The 13,277-nt window shown below is 43.0% G+C and overlaps 1 protein-coding gene across 1 annotated transcript in view; it reads right to left on the reverse strand.

The window, feature by feature from the left end:
* Nucleotides 1-13,277, reverse strand: part of RIPOR2 (RHO family interacting cell polarization regulator 2) — a 90,292-nt gene extending 77,015 nt beyond the window's left edge. Inside the window, exon 1 of the mRNA XM_008059391.1 lies at nt 13,055-13,277. The gene's annotated coding sequence lies outside the window, so the exon portion shown is untranslated. The remainder of the gene's footprint in view (nt 1-13,054) is intronic.

Below are 13,277 nucleotides of genomic sequence, written 5' to 3' on the forward strand. Positions count from 1 at the left end.
ATAAGGTAATTAGAACAGTGAAATAATTCATTGCTCTTCTTGTTAGTGATGAGAATGTATTATTAAGTCAATTCCAGTTTAATAAAGTCAAGGTTGGCCGGGCGCGGTGGCTCATGCCTATAATCCCAGCACTTTGGGAGGCTGAGGTGAGAGGACTGCCTGAGCCCATGGATGAGACCTCATGCCTGAGCAACTTGGTGAGACCTCATCTCATCTCTACAATAAATAAAAAAATTAGCCAGGCGTAATAGCGCATGCCTGTAGTTCCAGCTACTTGGAGACTGGGGCAGAAGGATCAACTGAGCCTAGCAGGTCAAGGCTGCGGTGGCTGTGAGTGTGCCACTGCATTCCAGCCTGTGCGACAGAGTGAGACTCCAACTCAAAAAAAAGAAAAGGAAAGAAAAGAAATGCAGTTGCTATTAAATATGGTGCGGGATCCGAGGGTATTTCCCTACCAAGCAGGCATTTTTAAGAGTCGATTTTTCCTGGTACAACTTGTGAGCTTTTCAGCAAACAGCCTCCAGACAATCAGCCGCTCTGAACATTTTCTGTTTGAAGGATGCTGTTCACGCTGTGTGTTTCTCAAACCTTATTGCAAGACTTTGGAACTGAAAGTACAGAGAATGGCTGGGCGCAGTGGCTTTGCCTGTAATCCAACACTTTGGGAGGCTAAGGCGAGAGGATTACCTGAGCCTGGGGTTCGAGACCAGTCCCAACTTGGTGAGACCTTGTCTCTACAATAAAATCACAGTAAAAAAATTAGCTGGGCGTGGTGGCATGTGCTTGTAGTTCCAGCTACTTGGAAGACTGAGGTGGAAGAATCACCTAATCCCAGCAGGTGATCCTCACTTCAGTCTGGGCGACAGAGTGAGACTCCAACTCAAAAAAAAAAAAAGTACAGAGACCATTGAATGTGGGTGCTGAGTGAAATCAAATGGGATGAGCAAAATTCAGAATGTGAACTAGGCAAATTCTTTCAAAAATGACATGCATCCACATAAGAATGTGTTTTGATCCCTAGAAGGGATAGAATTTTTCTCTGCACCAAAAATACATCATTTGGCAGGATGGGTCTATTGTTTCTGAGTCAGCAGTGCGGGTGTTCCAGCCCTAAGAGCAGATGCCCTCCAACTGTTCAGACTGGGGTATTCAGGGTGAAGAGAGAAAGGGGCCACGGCGTGGACAGGTGGCTGAACACAGCCAGTCACTGCATCCCCTCCCCTTCTGCCACCCTCCAGAGTTGGATTCCGGATTACACTCTGTACCACAATTAATATTCACAGCAGGAAATGGCAAGTATCAAATTTACCAGTTATGTTTCTGTTAGCACTTCAGAGTCAGGAAAAATTGTTTAATAAGAGCATTTGTCTAGTGAAATGAAATGAAATGAAAATCCACATAAACTTTAAACATGTATTCATTACATATTTCCTGTGAATTGACCCAGAGACAATTTCATGACATCACAGCTCTAATTAATAGAGGGCCTTAAGTTATACAGAATCTTAGAGATTGTCACAGCCAGAGAGTATGTGTTTTTTGTTTTTAATTTTTTGAGTCAGGGTTTCACTCTGTCGTCCAGGCTGGAGTGCAGTGGCTCGATCATGGCTCACTGCGGCCTTGACTTCCTGGCCTTAGGCAGTTCTTCCACTGCAGCCTCCTGAGTAGCTGGGACTACAGGTGTGATTGATTCACCATGCCTGGTTAATTTTTGTATTTTTGTAGAGATGAGGTCTTGCTGTGTTTCCCAGGCTAGTCTCGAACTCCTGGGCTCAAGCAGTTCTCCTGCCTTGGCCTCCCAAAATGCTGGAATTACAGGCATGAGCCACTGTGTCCTATCAGTGTTGTTGCCTTTTGAACTTCACTGCAATGCTTTGGGTTAACTAACTCAACTTGACCTCTTGTATATATGTTTCCATATAAGACATTTCTTTTGTAATTCATTGCTAAGGGAATTTGCTCTTTGAGGAAATGCTGTATTTTGTATGTCCATCTTTCCCCTAGCAATAACTTATTACGTTCCCCTTTTTGCCTGGTCACCAGGATCCTCAGAGTAAAACTTACTACGCAGTCACAGCAAGAACACAGTCTTCGAAGTTAGCATATTTACTTTCTCTGGCTCTTCCTTTTGATACTGATGCTTTCTTTTCAAAATTTTTCACTATTGTAACCTGTCTCAAATTACCATTACAGAGCATAATTTTTTTCCATAAACTTCAACCAAGTCTTAGTATTCTCTGAACTAGCATGTGTGAGTTCGAAGAGACCTTAGCAGCTATCTATTGCTTGACAAAAGTCACGAGGAAATTTCCATCTATGTCCATTCATTGCCCCATAATTTGTTCCAGCTGCTTGTTTTAGTTTCAGTTTTTGGAAGCCATTGAATCATGGAGATTTAGGGACAATGTGGGAACTAGTAATGCGATCATTACTATCAATCTCTCACAAATCTTGATAAAGGAAATAATCATCATTCCCATTGAATTATCCTCATAAATTATGCTCAGACTAACATAGGACCCATGAAGATAACTTCCCTTGCACTGATTTGAAAAATGGGCACTTTTGGAAGAGATCAAATATGAGTTAAATCAGTGAATCACAGCTATTGTTCTGAAAATTATATTCAAATCTAGTCAGTCCAAATCTGAGAACCCTATTGTGATGCAAATCAAAGGAAAAAAATACTTCCGCTTAGCAAACCAATGCAATTTATGCATATCATTTAGATTGGTTACCACTTTATATCTTTTCTGATAGAGAGGTAGAAGGGTAAACCATGCGTGGATTAACTAGATCTGACACTATTCATTTTTCTTCAACTGCAGGTAATTATCCTGTATAATTCTCCTATGCATAAATTAAAACTCCATGGATTAACAATGATCATGTTTTCCTACATTCAGTAATTAAGACAAAATTGATTAAGGGATACTTTAAATGTGGGCATGGATCAGACAACAGTCCTTAAAAAAAAAAAAAGGAATGGTTCCTTTTTTCCTTTGAGTTTTTTTTGTCTCCAGTCCCCTCCATTTTGTGGGGTTGTTCAAATCTCTGAGGCATCAGTCCTTTGCAAGAGGAAGGAACTGGCATGTAACTGACACGATGTTATTTATCAGGATGCATTGCTTACTTAGAGAAAAAGTGCCCATTTCATTTCCCTACCATAGGTCACCTTTGCAGACACACTGCTTACTCAACTGGAATAACGAGTCTTTTGGATGCATAATGTGAAAAAGCTTCCTCCTGACTATAACAGAGTCCTGAAGAGTCTCATTAACGCCTTGATATCAGCTGAGAGACTCAGCCTACATGGACAGTCTCCGTTTCAAGTTGCTAAGCCAAAAGATCTGGCAGCCACCAACTAGCTAAGTTATGTGGGAGAACTCAGGCCTATTGAGTGTGCTACTAACTGGCAGTTGCTGTGGGAACTGTGGCTCTGAAATTGGCGTCTTTGTATATTTACATCCACAGTCACAGCCTAGACTCTGATGCCAGAGAGCCGAGGTTTATTTTTATTATTTTTATAAGGACACAACATTGGATTTATTTATTTACTTATTTACTTTTATTTTTTAGAGAGAGTCTTGCTCTGCCACCCAGGCAGAAAGGCAGTGGTGCAATCATAGTTCACTGCAGCCTTGAACTCCTGGGCTCGAGTGATCCTCCTGCATCAGCTTCCTGATTAGCTGAGGCTACAGACACTTGCCACCACACCTGGCTAATTAAAAAAATTTTTTTTAGAGACAGGGTCTCACTATGTTGCCCAAGCTAGTTTCTAACACCAGGCCTCAAGTAATCCTCCCACCTTGGCCTTCCAAAGTACTGAGATTATGTGTCAGCTACCACTCCCGGCTGAACCTAGGTTTAAAACTGAGCTCTGCCACTTATTAATTTTGCAGAGCCTCAATTCTCTCATCTATAAAATAAAGATGGTAAAAGTAATCACCTCAGGTTGTTGTGAGGACTCAGTGAATCTACATATGTGTCTGGCACATTAGAAATGCTAGTAAGTGATAGCTATTATTATTACAATAATATAATGTGTTTATTTGGATTAAGTGTTTCACCATATAAGACAGGCTTTATGTCAACATGCAATGTGAGATATCTGTACATATATCCGTAATTTTTTAAAATCGCAATGGCTTCAAACTCCTTGTGCCCAGGAAGGTCTGGCCTCTATACCTGCATTCAGGATCCTATGATTTACCTAAAGGGAGATGGTAAAGGGAAAGTCATTTTTACCATATGTGGAATCTTGTGTGCAGGGATTGGCCAGGTTTATTTTCTAATTGGGCTATCAAGGAGTGAGACTAGGGCCCCTACATGAAAAGCTATGGAAAACTATGCATCTCCTCGATACGTATTTTTTCAGTACTTCCAGCTTGATAATTGTGTAGTTACATTTATGAAAAACATCTTGAGTTAATATAGCCCCTTAGCTTCTTCTTCTTGTGATTATTTTCTTCCAATAGTGGGGAAAGAGCCATTTTGTGACAACCAAAGAGACCCCAAAATTTACAACTGGGAAACATCTTAATGTGAAGAAACACACATCGAGTATCCTAAAAAAAAAAAAAAAAAATCCTTGAAAAAGAAACACCACGTGTCATTTCTATCCTATTTTAGGCCAAAGACCATTATGACAAAATTCAAAGGGCAAACTTTTTTTGGAATGTCATGGGAGCCTAAATGACCTTCTTATGTAATTATAGGGGCAGGTTTCCATTTGCAAAGCAAAGTATCCAACTGAAGGCATTCCTCAGGTAATACAAAAAAATAGTCACCCTTCAGGCACCCTAACTCTGTGAGTCTGGGCTTCAAATAGGCCACATTTTAGTGACTGAAAGGAGTAGGCAGGCAGAACAAATCACCCCTTATTGCTGATGCTCAACACTGTTTTTGCTGCAAAAGTAAGTTGAGTGATCCTCCTGGGATAGAGAACCCTGAAGGAGGAATCAGAACACCTCAGAGTTAACCCGGCCTCTGGTATACACTAGCACTGTGATCTTGGGCAAACCAGTTAACTCAGTTAGTTTTGTTTCGTAATTTGTGAAATCAGGGACATCGATGTGACATCACAGGGTTGTTCTGTAGTTTAAATGAGACCATGGTTGTGAAAGTTGTTAAAAACTGCAAAAATCCACAGAAATATAAGATTCTGTCACTTGGACTAAAGTGATAGTACTTTAGTACTATCTGTGTGACTTTAAGTCACTATTTTTATTGCTGCTTGACTTTAAGTACGTTGAACTTAATCTTAATGAAGACTTAGGTATCAAGGAAGGAAGTGTGTGCAGAAGATAACTGGTAGAAAAAGAAAAAAACAGTGGTCAGTGTGCTGAGGAAAGTAAGGGATCACCAGCCATGGTGAACTGTGCTTCAGGCACCAGATCATGGTGGTTGGTCCAATTACTCTTTCTTCTCTCTTTCTCCATCTCCTAACAGGGCCCCCAATTTGAGGACACTCCTCAAAGTAAAGGTTTACTTTACTTACACTTGCTACACTGAGACAGGTCTACTTTAAAAATAATTTATTAGGATTTCTGCTTATTCACATGTTAGATTAGCTAGTTTGAATGCTGCCAAATCTACTTTCCTAAATCCTTCCCCAACAAACAAACCAAAATGTGTGACATAAATTTTAAGAATGCATTTTTTAGGCCAATATTCTATAGGAGGAGAAGCTGGACTTTAGAGTTGGTTATTCTACTACCGACTACTGTCATGTTATTTACCTCGCAGAGAAGAAATCTGATAGGAATAACACAAGACTGTGGTCTTAATTGACCTTTGTCTGTGTCTGACTGTATAAACCCGTCTAGTTATTTATTGCTGTGTGACAAATCATTCCAAAACGTAGCGCCCTGAAACAACAACAATGAGTCAGGAATTGGGAAGGACTCTGCTGGACAGTTCTGGCTCAGGGTCTCTCGTCAGGCATATGGTGGCTAGATGTGGAGCAGTGGGCACTGGAGGAGCTGGTGTTGACCAGGCATCTTTCTCTCTTCTTACAGTCTCACATTTCTTCATGTGATCAAGTGGTTTGGGCTCCCCAGCATGGGAGTCTCAGGATAGTCAGCTTCCCTGGTGGCTGATAGCTTCAAGAGTTGATATTCCAGCCAGCAAGACAGAAGTTGAATCATCTTTTATAATCTAGCCTTAGAAGTCACATTCTCTATTAATGGAAAAAGTCACAATTTTGAGGGGAAGAAACATAGTTCCCCTCCCCTTTCAATGTATCACAGTCACTTTGTAGGAATATTATGGGGGGTAGGAGATAGTGTTGAGGGCATTTTTGGAAAATATAATCTGCCATATGATTGGACTATAAATAGTTAAGGGTTAAGCTGTAGAAAGTCAATATTTATCCCTGATACCTATACTTAAGTACAATCTCTCCTTAAACTCCAGATAGTAACTTCTAACGGGGTAAAACAGGCAACCACTGATGCCCCCTCCTCCCTGTGCCGTAATGACTTCATAACACTTGTCAAGCTTCCTAAAAATCTCAGGCATCCACTTCTGCTCTGCCACATGCCACTGTCCCTCAGAGAAAGATAGTTAAGAGTGCCATACATATATACCTGTGGCTCCTCAACCCCCTCGTGATTTCCCCTGGCAGCTGCACTGGATACACTTGATTGGCCCTCAACATCATTCCAATGCCCCCTTTGTTGCCTTCCTGTACTAAAGATGGGATGCTGAAAACAACATTCCCCAGAATCTCTTGCAGTTATGTTAGCTGCAGGGAGATCTGGGGAATTCTGTGGAGGCTCCATTAGACACACTTGTACAAGAGTTGAAGGCAGAAGTGAAAAGGAGGCTGTGTGCACTAGTTTCCAATGGCTGCTATAACACATGACCACAATTTTAGTGGCTTAAAGTCTAAAATAACACACATTTATTTATCTTACAGTTCAGGAGGACAGAAGTCTGAAATAAGTCTCACTGGACTAAAATTAAGGTGTTGGTAGGGCTGTGTTCCCTTCTGGAGGGTCTAGGGCAAAATCTGTTCCTTTGTCTTTTCTAGCTTCTGAGCCCCTGTACTTCTTCCCTCGTGGCGCTTTCCCCCATCTTCAAAGCCAGCCTAACTTTTTATTTTTACAGTTCCGTGTCCTCCTGATCATGGCTAAGAAAGTTTCTCTTGTTTTAAGGACCGATATAATTAGACTGGGCAATCCAGGATACTGTCCAGTTATTGACTTAATAACATCTGCAAAGTCCCTTTTGCCATGCAAAGCAACATATTCACCGGTTCTGGGGATTAGGACATGGACATCTTGGGCTGGGAAGTGGCAGTTCTGGATTATTTTGCCTACCATATTGGCTTCTGATTCTTTATTTTCACTGCTGACAGCAACCTTCATGGAATATCTGGCTTTTCTATGCTGGTTTCCTCATGAGCTGTTTCTTGACCATGGCAGTGGTAGCCTCGTTCTGGAGCCAGTAGCTTCTCTAATCAACAGGTAGCTTCTTGACTACAGATTAGGCAGTCACTCCAGTAACCCAGTTTTACAGTGTACCTTTCAAAGTTGTTCTAGAAAGCTCAACCAGCATGTATTTCCTTAGCCTTCAACCTAGAGTATGTTGCCTTGTCCTTCCTGATCCAACAATTCTGTAAGCCTTTTATGGTATATATTTTCTGCTGAGTAGATTCTGTTCTGTGCAACTGAACCCTGATGAATGTTGAGTTCCCTGTGTGTGACTAACATCTCAGCTTCATCTCTCTCTTTTCTAAGCTTCACTTATTTCTGAAGATGAAGCATCCGTCAACCCAGACAACATTAAATTAGATTAGAACATTGGAGGATATAATCATGTCAAAGTAGCTAAAATGGCTGGGCTCGGTGGCTCAGCCTGTAATCCCGCGCCTTTGGGAGGCTGAGGTGAGTGGATTGCCTGAGCCTGCGGGTTCGAGACCCGCCTGGGCTGCGAGACCTCATCTCTACAATAAATCAAAAAATCAGCCGGGTGTGGTAGCACATGCCTGTAATTCCGGCTACTCGGAAGGCTGAGGCGGAAAGATCGCTGGAGCCCAGCAGGTCGAGGCTGCGGTGGCCGGGAGCGGCTACTGCACTCCAGTCTGGGTGACAGAGTGAGACTCCAACTCAAAAAAAAAAAAAAAAAAAAGTAACTAAAATGCTACTAATAACCTTATATCTAAAAGCATGGCATTGCTTTTCAGGGCTTACTAGCTGGTAGTTATCCTGAGATCTTCATGTAGTAAGTTAACCTTGAACCTCTGCATATCAGCAGGGCACCTAGTATGGGTGTACATTAATTGGAAAGTAGAGTGTCATAGTTAAGACCAAGGACAAGTTATTCTAGGACTTCACATGTAGCAAAAAGTGGAGAAATCAAATGTCATTCTACGATTAACCTCTTGGGAGTTGCACTAGCGCCAGGAAACTGTCATTTTGAATTTAGTTCTCCTAGTTGTAGGAGGAAAAAACCATGTGCTCTTTGTTTATCTGCATTGCTTTTGTATTTCTAAGGTACTCTCCCCACCTTCCTGTTCTTGTCTCCTTTCCAAGAGCTCTCCTGGAGGACAAGGACAGAAAGAAGCCTGAAGAGAATGGAGTCATTGTTTCCTCAATTCCTTCCTGAACGATTTGCTGGTGAAGGAAGAGATCACTTCTACAGCTAAACATAAAGGCCAATAACATTAAACCCCAAAGATAAGAGGTAAACACAAGAAAGAGTTAAAAAACATTGTTTTTCTATACATGAGGTTGTTTTTTTGGTATGGCCATGGGCCAACTGTGTTCTAGTATCACCATTACTGTTAATAGTAGCCTTGTTTCACAATTGTTCTTATTTGACCTTCCTGGCAAGGAATGCCTCCTCACTGTACTGAACTTTCCTACCTTCAGTCCTGATCTTAAATCTAGGTTCACAAGAAGTGGATTAATATTTAATGCTTACCATTGGGTAGGCAGCATGCAAGTCCTGAAGGTATAAGAGCAAACAAAACAGAACCTCTGGGCCCTTAGGGAGCTTGCAGTCTTCTTGTCTGGTAAGTATTCCCTTCCATTTATCTATTATCTTTAGAATAGACACATGAATTACATTTTCACTAACTACTCCAAACACAGGCTTCTTCTTCCTCTAGACTTTCTCCCATAGCCCTTTTTCCTAGGGTGACTGTGTGACTTATCTGAACTGTCCAAACCTGAACACTTCTTAGTGAAAGGGGTGCTATTAATAATTATGCTGCAACAATAGTTATATATGGGACAAACCAGGACATGTGGTCACCCTCTGCACACTGTTCAACCCAGTTGGGTTTCTCCCACTTCTCTGTCAGACTGTGTTCCCTAGAAGCTATAATTAATGTCTTATACTTTTATACTGAATGAAAAATCTAACTTTAGCTACATCGTAAAATAGTTGCTCAGTAAACACATGCTTGAGTTGAAAAAAAAAATGATATTCCCCTAAATTACATCACACTGCAGACTTGGACTTCAAACACACCTCAGAATTAAAAATGACTGTGAATCCGTTTATTATATTTTAGAATGCCAAATAGTGTAAAAAATACTTCCTTGAAGACTCCTCCCTCCTTGGTCTGACAAAGAACTAATTTTGATCTAATAGAACACAACATATAAATATTGTAACTTAATTGCTTTCACTGTCAAAAAAATCTTATTTCCTTTTTAATTAATGTAATGAATGTGTGAAAACATTCATCTCTCCACCCAGCACTCATCAGTGTCATGTAAACAATGCACAATAAAATAAACTGCAACAACCTCTTTTATGGATGATGTTTGGGTTTCCTTTGAGGGAAGCAAATCCAGCATGAAGCCATATATAAATGATCTTTTCTAGATAGTCTGCCACACTCAGGAAAACATTGATTATTTTTTAGGGAACATTTCCAACGTACGTGAGGCAATCTCACTGTGACCAAAAAACAAAACAAAGCAAGAAAACCAGAGAGGAAGGTGGTGGCCACAGAGGTGAGATACAGAAGAGGGAAAAGGACACATGGGTGTCCCAAGATGAATCCATTCAGGATACATGATACATTGAGCGATTTTGTTCAATTGACTTGACTTGAGGCCTCCATGTGCATATTGGTGAGGTGTTCATTTTCAGGGGGAAAATGCTGTTTCAAGAAACTGCCATAAGGATATGAAATGAAGAAACAAAAACAAAGGAAGGGCACATACTCATAATCATTCTCCTTTTCTGAATATATCTTTCTAATAATCACATTGTGGGGCATTTACACGACAACCTTTTTATGACACCATTCCACATCTAGGTTTGCCTTTAGGGAGCCAATTATGTATGGCTGGCTATCCATATCTCCTCTCCCCACCCCTACCCCAATTCCCTTGCTTCATTGTCTGTTTTCAGCTGGTATTCTTTTCTGGTTGAATGGCCACAAACACAAGCTGTCTATCTCCCCCACCTCATAGAGCTCAGCTTGGCAGATGAAAATAGCCCTGGTAAAGGAGCTGTTCACAAGCACAAGGCCCTGCTCACAGGCCACCAGTGCAGAGGAAGCCCAAGTGGAAAGTCAAATCTGCCATTGCCCCCAGGAGCACCCATTATGTAAATAAAATAGGCTTTCCCTTCTATCACCACTTCCTCCCAAGAAAAGCAAGAAATTGTTTTTAGACTTCTGACTTCTTTTGAGAATAAAAACAGACAACCCATTGAAAGCAACAAATGATTAAATAAAACACTGGTTTGCAAACTCGTTAACCCAAGGGACTGCTGTTTGTACAATCAACCATTTAATATAAAATCTGAAAGCTGTGCTATTCACCCTTCACAGCTGCCTTTGTCTGTGTTTTAGTCTTTTTAACAGAGGGGTGAACCAATAATCTCTGAAATTAACCCAAAATGTTACAGAGTGATGGCTTGGTTACATTTAGAAGTAGGCATTTGATTGGTATCACAGCTGGGCTGTGGGGGGTTTATCAGAGTAGGATTGTTTCCACTTTAGTGACCTCAGATTCAGGATAGGACACCTGGCAGTCATCGTCAGGGTCCCAAGTCAATGAACTTCAATACTAAAAAGTAGAATTTTTATGTGCATGTAGCTACCAGGATCCACAGATATAAATATCTCCTTCCCATCCTCCTTAGCTTCTCCAGGTCACCCTTGAAAGGGACAGGTCCCTTCTCTGCTGGAAATAACTTTACCTTGCAGTCAACAAAAGGAAGGAGAGCCATTTCCGGAATTGTGTTGGGTAATCAGAATTCTATGCGAGTCCCTAGTGCATGCTTTCAGTTTTACCCCCTCTTTAGTTTGGCCTTTCTTCATATTTTATACCAAGGATAAATATTCAAAGCAAAATCTCACATTAGAGTGTCAGAGGAAGAGAGAGAAGCAATATCAACTGGGGATCTTTTGGAAAAGCAACATACACACCATGTTTTTATGAAACAGAATTTCCAATGTTCAAGTTTTCAGATATTTGGATGCAGTACATTTTTGGACAGGCAGATGCATTACCTTCTTTGGAAAAGCCAAGAGTTGCCACTGTCTCAACTGAAGGGGCAGCTGAGCACAGGAGGCTGATCCTGCCCGCTGGGGGCGAGGTCCTCAACCCGCTGTTATCCTGAGGAGACACACCCCTACAATTTGTTCCTACAGAAGGAGGATAGCTAATGCTGCTTCCTAATTAATCACTGGAGAATAGTCCTGATGATGCTGGCTGTTGGAGATTCATAGTTGACAGCTCCTGCTTGAGACAGGAGAAATACAAGTTGATGGAGGTAGATGAGAGTGAACCAGCTTAGAGGTTGGTGAAAAATGGTTGAAGGAGCAAGGGGAAGAGGGGAAGTAGGTGAACAGGAATACTGGGGTGGGAGTGGGGAAAAAAAGAGGGAACATACTCAGAGCCAGGCAAATCTGATGGAAAGCAAAAGGGAAGGAATGATTGTGTGTCAGGAACAACGGGGCAAATGTTCACAAAAGATGCCACATAAGATTTATTTGGGAATGGGTGCGATGCATAAGAGGGTAGCAAGTGGGGAGCAGGGAGGAAACAGGATTCCAAGGTGTTTGCTAAGACAATCACAACTGTCTTCCCAGACAAAAAAGCTTAGACATTTTCCTCAGCCTCTCAGGCAACATGTAGGTATCTGGAAGACAAGGACCCACCGAGGCTGCCAATCTCCCGCCGCCCCACCCCCACCCCAACCGAATCAGCCTGGCTCTCCTGCTTTTTCTCAGAAGCCAGAGAGCTGTCACTTCGCACAGCGCTTCTGCCACCTTAACACCTGGATGGCTTCTGCTGATCTAATTTCAAGTAGCACCTACTTCCTTCTAAAGGGAGGGGTCTCAATCCCTGCCCACTGTCCTGGGAGAGGGAGCTAGAAGGCTGTAGTCCCAGGCAACAGAGCTGAAGATGCTTCGCTTCTCCAGGCTTCTCCCACGCCCCAGACACCTGCTGGGGCGCCCCTGTCTCAGGGGCACTCCTCCCCCATTTTCCAGACACTAATCGACATCAAGGCAACACATTTCTCCTCTCTCTCCTTCATCTCCAGTCCTCATACTCCCATTTCACCTGGCCCATTTGGAATTCAGATACAGCGAGGAAGGGACTGGTTCATAGCCAAGTTCAATCCTGCGCCTGGAGACCGCGATCCCAGCCCTGAGCTGGATACTCCGCAGGGGCCGTGTGCCGAAAGTCATTGATGACAGGGGGCCACCCAGGACACCCAAGTGGGGGCGCTCGCACAGCCACCCCTCCGGGACTCCCCAGCACCGATCGTCTGACCCTGCGCTTCTCCAACCCCGCGCACTGCCTCGGGTTCTCTAATCTTCCTGGCGGTCCCTCCGCTCTCCAGGGCATCCTTCACTTCTGCCTGCAAAGAGCGCGCGTGCCGCTTGAGCAACTTCCCTTCTCTAGGCTAAGCCGGAACCCTCACGGGTGGAGGAAGCCGAGGACGCTCCGGTCTCCACGGCTGCTTAACATGCAACACTCATTCAAGGCGAGGACGCCCCTCCCCGCACAGACGTCGCCGGCTTGTGAGCAAAATCAGAAGCAAAAGCAGAGACAAACAAGGGTGCACCTACCTATAGACGAAGCCTTCTTGTCATGTCAGGGCACACTCGGGGCTCTCTGGAATATGCAAGCCTCCGTGCCAATGCAATGCCCCGGGCTGCCCGCGCCTCTGGCTTTGGAGACAGCCGGAGCTCGCCTACTTGGGTCAAGCGGCGGGAGGCCACGGGGTCGCCGCGCACTGTCCCCAGCTCCCGCCGCCCTCCCGCGCCCGCTCGCTGCAGCCGCGGCGCGCGG

This window comes from Carlito syrichta, unplaced genomic scaffold, assembly GCF_000164805.1.
Source record: "Carlito syrichta isolate Samal-C Ts95f unplaced genomic scaffold, Tarsius_syrichta-2.0.1 Scaffold304018, whole genome shotgun sequence".
Taxonomy (NCBI): domain Eukaryota; kingdom Metazoa; phylum Chordata; class Mammalia; order Primates; family Tarsiidae; genus Carlito; species Carlito syrichta.